This window comes from Haliotis rufescens, unplaced genomic scaffold (assembly GCF_023055435.1).
Source record: "Haliotis rufescens isolate VD_foot unplaced genomic scaffold, xgHalRufe1.0.p SCAF_3, whole genome shotgun sequence".
NCBI classification, from domain to species: Eukaryota; Metazoa; Mollusca; class Gastropoda; order Lepetellida; family Haliotidae; genus Haliotis; species Haliotis rufescens.
This window is the reverse complement of record NW_025964001.1, coordinates 11,940,006-11,955,063: the sequence shown is the minus strand read 5'-3', so window position 1 is coordinate 11,955,063 and position 15,058 is coordinate 11,940,006. Positions and strand designations below refer to the sequence as shown.

Genomic DNA, 15,058 nt, shown 5'->3' with positions numbered 1-15,058 from the left:
AGTATGGCAAATTAAACCATTTGAACACTTACAGGAGTCTTTTATCTGTTGCAAACCGAAATTGTTTCAGATTTGGTAAAAAAAACATAACTTTGCATTCAATCTTATTCAATGTCACAGGATTTTTTGTTGTTCAGTATAGTTTTAGACTCTTCTAAGCCAACATTAGCAAGTAGGCATCCCAGTGGGCATCAACTGTGCTCCCCTCCTTGTTGATCTGTTTGCTTATGCATGGGAGTCGTACTTTCTGCTCGGATTGGGGGCGGTCGGGTAGCCTAGTGGTTAAAGCGTTCGCTCGTCACGCCGAAGACCCGGGTTCGATTCCCGACATGGGTACAATGTGTGAAGCCCATTTCTGGTGTCCCCAACCGTGATATTGCTGGAATATTGCTAAAAGCGGCTTAAACCATACTCACTCACTTAGTAGAGATTTCTTATGATTGTGGAAAGGGTTTTCTAGATATACTTCTACAGCGAACATGAAAGATATAGTCCTTTGAAGAATACTTGTTCCCCATTTTCTCTTGTAATTAAAACATTTCTCGATTAATATAGAAAACGTTACTCTTTTCGTCGAAACATAAAGGTGGGTTTATGTGTGTGGTGTACTGTATAACCCCTAATAAACCGTTTTTTTTACCAAGCGCCGCTTAATCGGAAACGTTCACCACATTGAACTCCGTTGCGTTGTTTAGCAAATCTAAGTACATGGTTTACAAACACGTTAAAGTAAGTAAACAGGCAGTATCGAGATTATGTACTGTCGTCGATCGCTATTCAGAGGCCTATTAATCACCAGTGTATTGCCTGAAAGTCTGAAAACATCTCGAACTGATGTTAAATGGATATGTTTGCATTGTCGCTCAAAGTACTTGATCATTTTGTAAAATACACATCGAAAGTAAAACATGATAAGAGGTTATCTGCCGCGGTGAGGGGCTCTTTGCTCTATGACGTTGCCGGGACTACTTACAAGGACATAGCATTGTCGTCTGAAACGGGATTCGTAAATTATTTGCGTGTGATATGGGAATAAAGATCAAGTATGTGTAATCAGATTCTAATCGTACGACTGATTTATGCAGACGTATTCAGGTGAAGTCATCGAGTGAAATATGTAACCCTCTTAGGACTATTGTGAAAATAAGGTCAAGGTCAAAGTTGAAACAGTGACGCGGACGTGTGTTCGAGGTAAAATGTATCAGTTTATCGTAACATTATGACGGACACTGTACCAGACGCCGGTGTTGGGCTGTGAAAACGTCGAAACAGGTAGCTGAAGCAGTGAATGTAGCATCACTTTGTCACGGACTGATTGTCCGGGGCGTACAACCAGGTGAGCGTAACCTATCGGTGGTAGCAAAGGGAATATTTTGATACTCGCAACCTGTTTTAAACAGTGTAAGGTTCAGAGTCCCGCTCAGTCAAGACAACATTACAGCTTTATGGTAGCGTTTGAGTGTTTCGATGTTTCTAGGTCACGAGATAAGAAATATAAACCGTCAATGCTGGAGAATAATCAGTCTCAGTTTTCAGCCGAAACAGATTCTACTGGGCGTTAGAGGCAAACTAGTGGTGAAAGTTAGGAACACCAATAAAGAATTATTTCTTACAAATTTCCTTATACATTTTAAATAATTAAACACAATGTATTTGTTGTGATATCATGGCCGGTAAGCGCTTGCATGATTCACATTGGCACCTACTTGATATAAACATGGCTGAAGAAGAGCATGTGAACAAAAAATAGAGATATACGCTAGGGATTGGAGGAAAAAAGCTAAAAATGCAACAAAAAGAATTAATTTGTTTCAGAAATATTATCTTCTGAGAAATTGTATTTTCATTATGTCCCGAGTAGATTTACTTTAAGATAATAATCAGGAAAATAAATGATTGAATTGTGCGCACTAACGACACCATGACCTTGAGGCTAATAGGATGAAAACATTGTCTTAAGTGCTGACAGATGTGATTGGGTGTATGGATCCTAGGGTCAAGTAGAGTGGAGGCAATCTGAAGTATACTCATTGTGTATCACTTGGCTGATTAGGTGTCATTTAATGCCGACGACGTGATCGTTGCCAGCAACCTCTGGGTTTGCCCATAAACGTATTCACTCACCCATAAACCCATAAACTCACTCATAATTTTGTTAAACCTTTTTTTTTAATATCCCCCTATTTACTTTTGTTGAGACCTGTGAAGATCCGGTGTAGAATAGGTCTTCAGCAACCCATGATTGCCGTAAAAGGCGTCTATGCTTGTAGTAAGAGGCGACTAACGGGATCAGGTGGTCAGGCTCGCTGACTTGGTTGATACACGTCATCGTATCCCAATTGCAAGGATCGATGCCCATGATGTCTATCACTGGATTGTCCGGTTCAGACTCGATTATTTACAGACCACCGTCATATAGCTGGAATATTGCAGCGTCTAACAACAAATAAGCAAAACATTTGTTGACATACGTTGAAAGAATAGCCTAAAGAAAACAACAACATCGTTCTCAAATCTAAATTTTATTTGACATGTGTGAAACTTTGGGTCAGCTGTGGCATAAAACCAAGTAATAAAACGCCTTAAGATGTATTTTTTCTGCTGCCGACCTGTTTCAAGAGGCCAAAGCTTCTTATCACACACCCCTTGTTGTAAGCCTTGACACTCGTACAAACATGCTGTATTTGCTTGGCCCATTACTACATGCATACAGTCACCGACGCATTAGGCCAATGTGCTGCTCAATACACACGCTGACGTTTACCATTCGAGTTTGAAACGTACACTGTCGGTTAAAGTGTTTATTTTACATGCTGCTAACAAAGTGTCCTTGATCTCAAATAGTTAATTTACTGAAATGGCAGGCTTTGTAAAGGCATACACGACGGACACTGTGACACTACCGGACACCTATACAATATTGCCACGCTGCTTTAGATTTGATTATATTAGAAAAAATATCACAAGCATATCAATTGTATTTTTTAAACGATATAGAGTAATGTATAAGTAAATACGTGATTTCATTTTAAATATTTTCCACACGTGTGAATGTATATCTATACATAAATAACGATTTATATACTTAATAACTAAATATTAATGTATAGCCATAAATGTATGTTTATCGTGTAGTATAGAAATATATGTTTATCTAGTAGTATAGAAATGTATGTTTATCGTGTAGTATAGAAATGTATGTTTATCGTGTAGTATAGATTTCAGTAGCATGCATTCATACTGTCTTCGTGCTTCGTTCCTTCTATGTACAAAGCTACGGAGGTTCAACATTAGAAGGGTGTTCTAGTCGAATTTTATTAACGGCATCGCAGCAAAAGCGGTAAGTACTAATTTTGAACCTGCAGTCAGACAGATTTGTTTTATCATTTGGGTTTTAAGTTTGTAACGAACTGGAATATATTTCTTTGGGGTTCAAAGAAATCTTTGCATGTAACTATCAAGCTGATTGCGTGGTGTGTTGATGCTGATAGATGTTCTATGCTGGGGGTTAGCGATACCGTGAGTCCACAATAGACGGGGCATTGAGCACCCAGGACGGTGATGCATCTAGTTTCGATAAACGACATTTTGGGGCCAAGTGATCGGATAGTAACTGAAGCAATTTTCAAATCAGACAAGGTTATACAAATACATGGAGAAGATTAAGGGGTATTTAAGGTCGATTCTGACATACAGACAGACAGGTTTATTTGCATTAAAGGCCGCGTGACCTAAAGTACAAAACTTTTTACATCATAATTTGAGTTACCACATGAAGATATAAAGACTCAAATTAACAAAATTACTTATTAAGCGGAACCGTTCTTAAAAGTTGTGTTAAGAACTTCGTAAATGGCAATAATACATTAATATCTGGCGAAGTACACAGGCTTTTAAGTGAATAATACTGCTTATTTGACAATTTAGGTAATAACAGTTTACGCTCGTCTTCATAATGTTTACAGACATATACAACATGAATCTCATCTTCAATTGCGTTGCAATGTTCACACGAACATTGTCATCGGTCAATGTTGATACACCCCATAAGGTCGATTCTCCATCTTAATATAATAAAGGGTGGATTTGTCTGAACTTGACAAACATTGAGGAACCAGTTTATTCCATCATTGGTGAGTAGTTTTGTTAGCTCGACAAAGGGCAATTATTATAGACTGCTTCAGGATCACCACTCATTTGATGACTATTTATTACCCTCTGAAACTGTATTTGAACCTCTGCTCAAGTGGGACGTAGCCTTGCTCCGAGGCTAGAGCATGCTTGCCGTAAAAGGTGACTATGCTTGCCGTAAAAGGTGACTATGCTTGCCGTAAAAGGTGACTATCCTTGTCGTAAAAGGCGACTATGCTTGTCGTAAAAGGTGACTATGCTTGCCGTAAAAGGTGACTATGCTTGTCGTAAAAGATGACTATGCTTGTGGTAAAAGGCGACTAACGGGATCGGGTGGTCAGGCTCGCTGACTTGGTTGATGCATGTCATCGATCCCAATTGCGTGGATCGATGCTCATGATTTCAATCACTGGATTGTCTGGTCCAGACTCGATTATTCACAGACCGCCGTCATATAGCTGAAATATTGCTGAGTGGGGCGTTGAACAACAAACCAACCAACCAACCAACCGAGGCTAGAGCAGCGAGCACAACGGTCTGATTTAGATTAGATTGGATTATGCACATTATGCGATTCGAGCGCTATTACTGCTTAATTCAACATGTTTTTTGTTGTGACTTCTTTACTCAGAAGTACCAAACAAATAAATATTAATATCACTCTCCAAACCGTTATGAATTTAGGATAATCTTGAAAAGCAAACGGGTATTCGTTCTTAAGAAAATGAAAAACACGTGCCGCTTGGGAAGAAGAACCTACACGTGCAGTAAGGGTATATAAATTATACGGACGGCATGACAGACACTCACACTGATACAAAACCACCCCAGAAATGCCACGACTGGCACCGTAACAACGCGAGCGAGCCCTGGGCATGAAACAGATGGGAGCCACCCATGCCCACATTGCTGGAACTTTTGGTTGCTCCCCTGTTGATGTAACTAACCTAATGGAAACGTTACAGACAGACCGGGCAGACATCAGACAGCAGATCTAGGGTAACTATACCCAATGAAGACCGGTACTTGCGTACTTGGCATCTCCGGAATCGATTACTGACATTGACGTCATCAGTGACGATTGCCTTAGGGCATATGGTTAGTTGACAGATATTGGTTGGAGGTTGGATGGAGGTCTTATGGTTTAGAGAGAAATTTGTTGGCAGGAGAGAACACCACTTGTTAACGAAAATTTGACAGCATGACAACGCCAGACTCCAAACAGCCCGAATCGTACAGAACTGCCTTGCAGCCAACGTCAACGTGTTGCCGTGGCCTGCACGCACCCCAGACATGTCCCCATAGAACACCTCCGGGATGTCATGGATCGTCGTGTTCGACAGCAAACCACATCCTCCAGCCAACCGACAAGAACTGATCCGTGCCCTCCAAGAAGAATGGTGAAGTATCCTACGTGATGTCATCAGAGGACTGAACTTTTCTGTGCGCAGGAGAGTGTTTGCGTGTCTTGTAGCAGAGGATGGGCATACACGCTATTAATGTGACGTGTCACTGAACATGAGCAATTTTAGATGTGTGTGCCCTTTGTCCATTACGTTGAAAGCGTGTTTTTGCAAACCAACCTAATTTCGGGCAACTGTCATGCCGATATCAGATACCGAATGAGATTGAGAGTTTGATCTTTTATAATACATGTTGCATCACGCTTCTGTCTTTTTTTGTGTGTTTTTTAAACTAAAGTTATGGCAAAGTTTTCTTTTGGCCGTCAGTTTATATACCCCACTCAAATATAATATACTAGCTCTGGGCCGACCAGTCCTTGTTGTATCCTCTTTTTGCCGGGCACCAGGCAGGGAAACAACAAGTACCATCTTTTAATGTATTTTGATATGACGCAGCCGTGGGTCAAACCACTGACCTTCCGCTCCTCGGGCAAACGCTCTGCCCACTATACCAAGGAGGTGGTCGATTTGTTCAGAGAGGTATGGAGACCAAACATGTTTAAGGGAACACAACTTAAATATACCTCTGGTAATTCCTGACTTTGATTTCATTACTTTATAAAATGTCCCAGTCCCCATCTTAATGTACTTAGAATCGCGGGAGTAGGCACGATTCCAGCAATATCATTGCAGGGGACACCAAGCATGTTTTTCACACATTACACACCATGTTGGGATTCGAACCCGAATCTTATGCGTTACGAGTGAACGTTTCAACCACTAGGATGTCCCACTTCCAAAACACGGAACGCAAAAAACAACACGATGAAATATTGTGCTTAAGCTCAGTTCACGTATATAGTTATGAAGGGCGTACCAGTAAAGACTGCCGAACATGCGCGACCCAGATACGTTCCCATGGATTTCCCCTCCGTGTGATTATAGGTATACCGGTGAATGCGGCCTAAAAAATACCATCTGACTGCATTTCCCCTCCGTGTGATTATAGGAATTCCGGTGAATGCGGCCTAAAACATACCAACTGATTGTATTTCCCCTCTGTGTGAATATAGGAATACCGGTGAATGCGGCCTAAAACATACCAACTGATTGTATTTCCCCTCCGTGTGATTATAGGAATACCGGTGAATGCGGCCTAAAACATACCAACTGATTGTATTTCCCCTCCGTGTGATTATAGGAATACCGGTGAATGCGGCCTAAAACATACCAACTGACTACATTTCCCCTCCGTGTGATTATAGGAATTCCGGTGAATGCGGCCTAAAACATACCATCTGACTGCATTTCCCCTCCGTGTGATTATAGGAATTCCGGTGAATGCGGCCTAAAACATACCAACTGATTGTATTTCCCCTCTGTGTGAATATAGGAATACCGATGAATGCGGCCTAAAACATACCAACTGATTGTATTTCCCCTCCGTGTGATTATAGGAATACCGGTGAATGCTGCCTAAAACATACCATCTGACTGCATTTCCCCTCCGTGTGATTATAGGAATTCCGGTGAATGCGGCCTAAAACATACCATCTGACTGCATTTCCCCTCCGTGTGATTATAGGAATTCCGGTGAATGCGGCCTAAAACATACCAACTGATTGTATTTCCCCTCTGTGTGAATATAGGAATACCGGTGAATGCGGCCTAAAACATACCAACTGATTGTATTTCCCCTCCGTGTGATTATAGGAATACCGGTGAATGCGGCCTAAAACATACCATCTGACTGCATTTCCCCTCCATGTGATTATAGGAATTCCGGTGAATGCGGCCTAAAACATACCAACTGATTGTATTTCCCCTCCGTGTGATTATAGGAATACCGGTGAATGCGGCCTAAAACATACCATCTGACTGCATTTCCCCTCCGTGTGATTATAGGAATTCCGGTGAATGCGGCCTAAAACATACCAACTGATTGTATTTCCCCTCTGTGTGAATATAGGAATACCGGTGAATGCGGCCTAAAACATACCAACTGACTACATTTCCCCTCCGTGTGATTATAGGAATACCGGTGAATGCGGCCTAAAACATAGCAACTGACTACATTTCCCCTCCGTGTGAATATAGGAATTCCGGTGAATGCGGCCTAAAACATACCATCTGACTGCATTTCCCCTCCGTGAGGATTATAGGAATACCGGTGAATGCGGCCTAAAACATACCAACTGATTGTATTTCCCCTCCGTGTGATTATAGGAATACCGGTGAATGCGGCCTAAAACATACCAACTGACTACATTTCCCCTCCGTGTGATTATAGGAATACCGATGAATGCGGCCTAAAACATAGCAACTGACTACATTTCCCCTCCATGTGATTATATGAATACCGATGAATGCGGCCTAAAACATACCAACTGACTACATTTCCCCTCCATGTGATTATATGAATACCGGTGAATGCGGCCTAAAACATACCAACTGACTACATTTCCCCTCCATGTGATTATATGAATACCGATGAATGCGGCCTAAAACATAGCAACTGACTGCATTTCCCCTCCATGTGATTATATGAATACCGATGAATGCGGCCTAAAACATAGCAACTGACTACATTTCCCCTCTGTGTGAATATAGGAATACCGGTGAATGCGGCCTAAAACATTCCATCTGACTGCATTTCCCCTCCATGTGATTATAGGAATACCGGTGAATGCGGCCTAAAACATACCAACTGACTACATTTCCCCTCCGTGTGATTATATGAATACCGGTGAATGCGGCCTAAAACATAGCAACTGACTGCATTTCCCCTCCATGTGATTATATGAATACCGGTGAATGCGGCCTAAAACATACCAACTGACTACATTTCCCCTCCGTGTGATTATAGGAATACCGGTGAATGCGGCCTAAAACATACCATCTGACTGCATTTCCCCTCCATGTGATTATATGAATACTGATGAATGCGGCCTAAAACATAGCAACTGATTGTATTTCCCCTCCGTGTGATTATAGGAATACCGGTAAATGCGGCCTAAAACATTCCATCTGACTGCATTTCCCCTCCATGTGATTATAGGAATACCGGTGAATGCGGCCTAAAACATACCAACTGACTACATTTCCCCTCCATGTGATTATATGAATACCGGTGAATGCGGCCTAAAACATACCATCTGACTGCATTTCCCCTCTGTGTGATTATAGGAATTCCGGTGAATGCGGCCTAAAACATACCAACTGATTGTATTTCCCCTCTGTGTGAATATAGGAATACCGGTGAATGCGGCCTAAAACATACCAACTGATTGTATTTCCCCTCCGTGTGATTATAGGAATACCGGTGAATGCGGCCTAAAACATACCATCTGACTGCATTTCCCCTCCATGTGATTATAGGAATTCCGGTGAATGCGGCCTAAAACATACCAACTGATTGTATTTCCCCTCCGTGTGATTATAGGAATACCGGTGAATGCGGCCTAAAACATACCATCTGACTGCATTTCCCCTCCGTGTGATTATAGGAATTCCGGTGAATGCGGCCTAAAACATACCAACTGATTGTATTTCCCCTCTGTGTGAATATAGGAATACCGGTGAATGCGGCCTAAAACATACCAACTGACTACATTTCCCCTCCGTGTGATTATAGGAATACCGGTGAATGCGGCCTAAAACATACCAACTGATTGTATTTCCCCTCCGTGTGATTATAGGAATACCGGTGAATGCGGCCTAAAACATACCATCTGACTGCATTTCCCCTCCGTGTGATTATAGGAATTCCGGTGAATGCGGCCTAAAACATACCAACTGATTGTATTTCCCCTCTGTGTGAATATAGGAATACCGGTGAATGCGGCCTAAAACATACCAACTGACTACATTTCCCCTCCGTGTGATTATAGGAATACCGGTGAATGCGGCCTAAAACATAGCAACTGACTACATTTCCCCTCCGTGTGAATATAGGAATTCCGGTGAATGCGGCCTAAAACATACCATCTGACTGCATTTCCCCTCCGTGAGGATTATAGGAATACCGGTGAATGCGGCCTAAAACATACCAACTGATTGTATTTCCCCTCCGTGTGATTATAGGAATACCGGTGAATGCGGCCTAAAACATACCAACTGACTACATTTCCCCTCCGTGTGATTATAGGAATACCGATGAATGCGGCCTAAAACATAGCAACTGACTACATTTCCCCTCCATGTGATTATATGAATACCGATGAATGCGGCCTAAAACATACTAACTGACTACATTTCCCCTCCATGTGATTATATGAATACCGGTGAATGCGGCCTAAAACATACCAACTGACTACATTTCCCCTCCATGTGATTATATGAATACCGATGAATGCGGCCTAAAACATAGCAACTGACTGCATTTCCCCTCCATGTGATTATATGAATACCGATGAATGCGGCCTAAAACATAGCAACTGACTACATTTCCCCTCTGTGTGAATATAGGAATACCGGTGAATGCGGCCTAAAACATTCCATCTGACTGCATTTCCCCTCCATGTGATTATAGGAATACCGGTGAATGCGGCCTAAAACATACCAACTGACTACATTTCCCCTCCGTGTGATTATATGAATACCGGTGAATGCGGCCTAAAACATAGCAACTGACTGCATTTCCCCTCCATGTGATTATATGAATACCGGTGAATGCGGCCTAAAACATACCAACTGACTACATTTCCCCTCCGTGTGATTATAGGAATACCGGTGAATGCGGCCTAAAACATACCATCTGACTGCATTTCCCCTCCATGTGATTATATGAATACTGATGAATGCGGCCTAAAACATAGCAACTGATTGTATTTCCCCTCCGTGTGATTATAGGAATACCGGTGAATGCGGCCTAAAACATTCCATCTGACTGCATTTCCCCTCCATGTGATTATAGGAATACCGGTGAATGCGGCCTAAAACATACCAACTGACTACATTTCCCCTCCATGTGATTATATGAATACCGGTGAATGCGGCCTAAAACATACCATCTGACTGCATTTCCCCTCCGTGTGATTATAGGAATTCCGGTGAATGCGGCCTAAAACATACCAACTGATTGTATTTCCCCTCTGTGTGAATATAGGAATACCGGTGAATGCGGCCTAAAACATACCAACTGATTGTATTTCCCCTCCGTGTGATTATAGGAATACCGGTGAATGCGGCCTAAAACATACCATCTGACTGCATTTCCCCTCCATGTGATTATAGGAATTCCGGTGAATGCGGCCTAAAACATACCAACTGATTGTATTTCCCCTCCGTGTGATTATAGGAATACCGGTGAATGCGGCCTAAAACATACCATCTGACTGCATTTCCCCTCCGTGTGATTATAGGAATTCCGGTGAATGCGGCCTAAAACATACCAACTGATTGTATTTCCCCTCTGTGTGAATATAGGAATACCGGTGAATGCGGCCTAAAACATACCAACTGACTTCATTTCCCCTCCGTGTGATTATAGGAATACCGGTGAATGCGGCCTAAAACATAGCAACTGGTTGTATTTCCCCTCCGTGTGATTATAGGAATACCGGTGAATGCGGCCTAAAACATTCCATCTGACTGCATTTCCCCTCCATGTGATTATAGGAATACCGGTGAATGCGGCCTAAAACATACCAACTGACTACATTTCCCCTCCATGTGATTATATGAATACCGGTGAATGCGGCCTAAAACATAGCAACTGACTGCATTTCCCCTCCATGTGATTATAGGAATACCGGTGAATGCGGCCTAAAACATACCAACTGACAACATTTCCCCTCCGTGTGATTATAGGAATACCGGTGAATGCGGCCTAAAACATTCCATCTGACTGCATTTCCCCTCCATGTGATTATAGGAATACCGATGAATGCGGCCTAAAACATAGCAACTGACTGCATTTCCCCTCTGTGTGATTATATGAATACCGGTGAATGCGGCCTAAAACATACCAACTGATTTTATTTGTCCCAATTACAAGAGAAGTGGTTCAGTTTGAAAACAGTCGAAAGGAAAACAAGTGCTCGACTTGTTTGACTCAGAGTAAACGATCTAGATGTGAAACACGCCCGTTGTGATGAGTAACAGCTAATCAGATTAAATGCATGCTTGCCCCGTTGCAATTGGATAGATATCAAAACAAGGTCCAGAAAAAAATCTTTAGTTTCATTACTGTTATAAAACCTCGTCGTGACTGCATGGAACAGAGCCGGGTTTCAGTCCATAACACAGAACGCTGACTCAGCGCCGAAGATTTGATATTCGTGGGGCGTAGGATGTTTTCAACAACAAAAATCTGTTCGCGAAAATGCTCAAAAAACATTTTGTCTTCAGGTTTTATCCTGAAAGTTACGAAAGTCTAACGGTGCCAATTTGGCAATTATTTCTTTTTATAAATCGATGTTTCTTTATATTTCAATTATTTGTTTATTTTTTTTCGAAATTTCTATTTTTTCTCGTGACTTCGATTACATTTTCTTTATTTCAATTATTTGCTCGTTATTTCAAGTTTATTAAAATAATCTCGAAATTTCGATTTTTTCTCTCGTTGCTTCGAATATTTTCTCGTTATTTCAAGTTTATCTCAAAAACTCGAAATTTCGACTTAATTTTTTCGTTCTTTCATTTATATTTTCGTAATTTGAATTATATTCTCGTAATTTCAATATATCTAAAAAAAATGAAATTTTAATTTTTAAATAAACTTGAAATAACGAGAAAAAAGTTGATGTAACGAGAGAAAAAAATCGATTATAAAATATATATCTATGCTTCCAAAGTGGCATCATTTGGCTTTCGTAGAAAGTAGATCGTCACCTGGACCTGTCTGTTTAACAACCCCTTGTATGTTTAGTAACTCTGACTGAAAAATATTCAGTTTGAAACTAACATGCCAGCACTACCCGGAAATTGTTGGACTATAGTGGGTGGGTGTCACCAGACGAGTGTGAATATATTTAAGTCATCATACAAATGTCACGATTAAGATTCTTCGAGAATAGGAACTGATTAGTATTAATTAACACGGCGTATTTTGCAGCGGTTGCCGGATTGTTCGTTATCCCTGTGTGTTTGTAGTTATATGAAGATACCAGTGTTACAAGTTTACAATAGGTAAGTCATAACCGGGAAATTAACAAATAATTGTTGAATGAATCAGTGAATTTCCAACACCGCGGTATTTAAACAGTCTGCTTCACCAACAAGCCCTTTATATCAAAGAGGACATGACGTAACATAACTCTACATGACATATGCTTTTTGGTATTGTATGACGAAATGCACCAACATGATGTTACTATGCGACCTTGGCCTCAATGACGTGCAGTGGTGTCGTGCACTGTAGATAACTGTTCAATTCACTACCTTGGCTAATCTCGGATCCTTTCATACAGTTTCATACCTAGACGCCGGATTAAGTGTGTGCAGAGTTGTTTAATTTTAAAGCCTCATTTTTACGTCAATTTGCTTAGTGGTCTCTTTCAAATGTCAGTCTTTTTAAAATCTCTTTTTGCGCCGCTTTGGATAGCAATCAGTTATATCATGGTGTGTCGCTGTAATGTAAGAGTGAGTGAATGAGTATGATTTTACGCCGCTTTTAGAAGGGATGGGGTGGGGAGGGGGAGGGAAGTGTCAACATTAACATCACACGACTTATTCGTTAGACAGCTATAGCAATACGTCGTGAATACCCGGGGACCCCTCGCTTGTGCAATAAAGATATGCAACTTTGCTATGTTGTTTCACTGTATCGCAGAATCATGGTTTAGCCGGCGTATCCATGTCACCAAAATAACGTGTGTATGCTGCGAGATGTCACAAGTCGTGTTTCTATGTCCGGATTCAGACAGTCTAACAATGAGTGAGGGAGTGTAAAGCGTGAGTTGTTGTCGTGTTACTTAAATCTTGTCTCACGAACTCAGCCTCAAGTAGCAGGCCCCTCTCAGTGGGTTACACCACGGACCTATATAACAAGTCCGTGGTTACACACAGTATAAACACACGTCATCCGAGACAAGACAATCATGTAATGGAGTCACATGTAAGTCATTTACGTTATTCAATGTTATTTGTACGGAGTTGTAAGCTGTATATAGCCTTGTGTATTAGGAATATAAGCTGATAAGAAGCTTATGTATACGGCTGTAATTTTCCACTTATAATAATTAACATGGTATCTTGAGAGGGGGAGACTAGAGGTTTTGAATGTGAGAAAGAGAGAGAGAGAGAGGGAGAGACAGATAGTGTGATAGAGAATGAGAGAATGAGTGTGTTAACTGTGAGATGTTAGACTGTTCGGTACCTGTGAGATGTTGGTCTGTAGGTTAACTTTAGATGTTGGACTGTGGGTTAACTGTGAGATGTTGGTCTGTAGGTTAACTTGAGATGTTGAGCTGTGGGTTAACTGTGAGATGTTGGACTGTGGGTTAAATGTGAGAGAGAATGAGAGAGGGACGGAGAGAGTACATGTCTGAAAGAGTGATATTTATAAAATCATGTCATTCTTTCACACATGTACATGTGGGGTTAAATGTGAGATGTTGGACTGTGGGTTAACTGTGAGATGTTGGACTGTGGGTTAACTGTGAGATGTTGGACTGTGGGTTAACTGTGAGATGTTAGACTGTGGGTTAACTGTGAGATGTTGGACTGTGGGTTAACTGTGAGATGTTGGACTGTTCGGTACCTGTGAGATGTTGGACTGTTCGGTACCTGTGAGATGTTGGACTGTGTGTTAACTGTGAGATGTTAGACTGTGGGTTAACTGTGAGATGTTGGACTGTGGGTTAACTGTGAGATGTTGGACTGTTCGGTACCTGTGAGATGTTTGACTGTTCGGTACCTGTGAGATGTTGGACTGTCTGTTAACTGTGAGATGTTGGACTGTTGGTTACCTGTGAGATGTTGGACTGTGTGTTAACTGTGAGATGTTAGACTGTTCGGTACCTGTGAGATGTTGGACTGTGGGTTAACTTTAGATGTTGGACTGTGGGTAAACTTGAGCTGCTTGACTGTTGGTTACCTGTGAGATGTTGGACTGTGTGTTAACTGTGAGATGTTAGACTGTTCGGTACCTGTGAGATGTTGGTCTGTAGGTTAACTTTAGATGTTGGACTGTCGGTTAACTGTGAGATGTTGGACTGTGTGTTAACTGTGAGATGTTGGATTGTGGGTTAACTTAGATGGTTGCTTGTTTGTTAACCTGAGATGTTGGTGTTGGTGTGGTTTCACATCGAGATAACCGTATTCGAGGTAAAGAGAGTTGGAAGTAGCATACAAATGTATATATTTTAGCAAAAAATACAACACATTGAACTTATAACACGCCCTTTTCGTCAAAAAGAATTCAAAGAGATAGGCGTTTAGCCATGTTAAGTAGTGTCAAAACTACCAGAGTAAACGTTCCATGAACATTACATAACCGCGAAAATCAGTCGATAGATTTGTATCAAGGTCATCGCATGTTTATAAACACTATCTGGTGAAGTAATCTACATACTTAAAAG

General features: G+C 41.3%; 1 protein-coding gene across 3 annotated transcripts in view; it reads left to right on the top strand.

Annotated features, from left to right (window-relative positions):
* Positions 1 to 1,195: 1,195 nt before the first annotated feature.
* Positions 1,196 to 15,058, top strand: part of LOC124124371 (ectonucleoside triphosphate diphosphohydrolase 8-like) — a 56,807-nt gene continuing 42,944 nt past the window's right edge. Inside the window, exon 1 of one of the 3 annotated variants that reach the window (XM_046487512.2) lies at positions 1,196 to 1,336. The gene's annotated coding sequence lies outside the window, so the exon portion shown is untranslated. Of the gene's footprint in view, positions 1,337 to 3,228; positions 3,341 to 13,499; positions 13,594 to 15,058 lie in introns of those variants that run through there. The other 2 variants (XM_046487513.2, XM_046487514.2) reach the window with 2 other exon arrangements.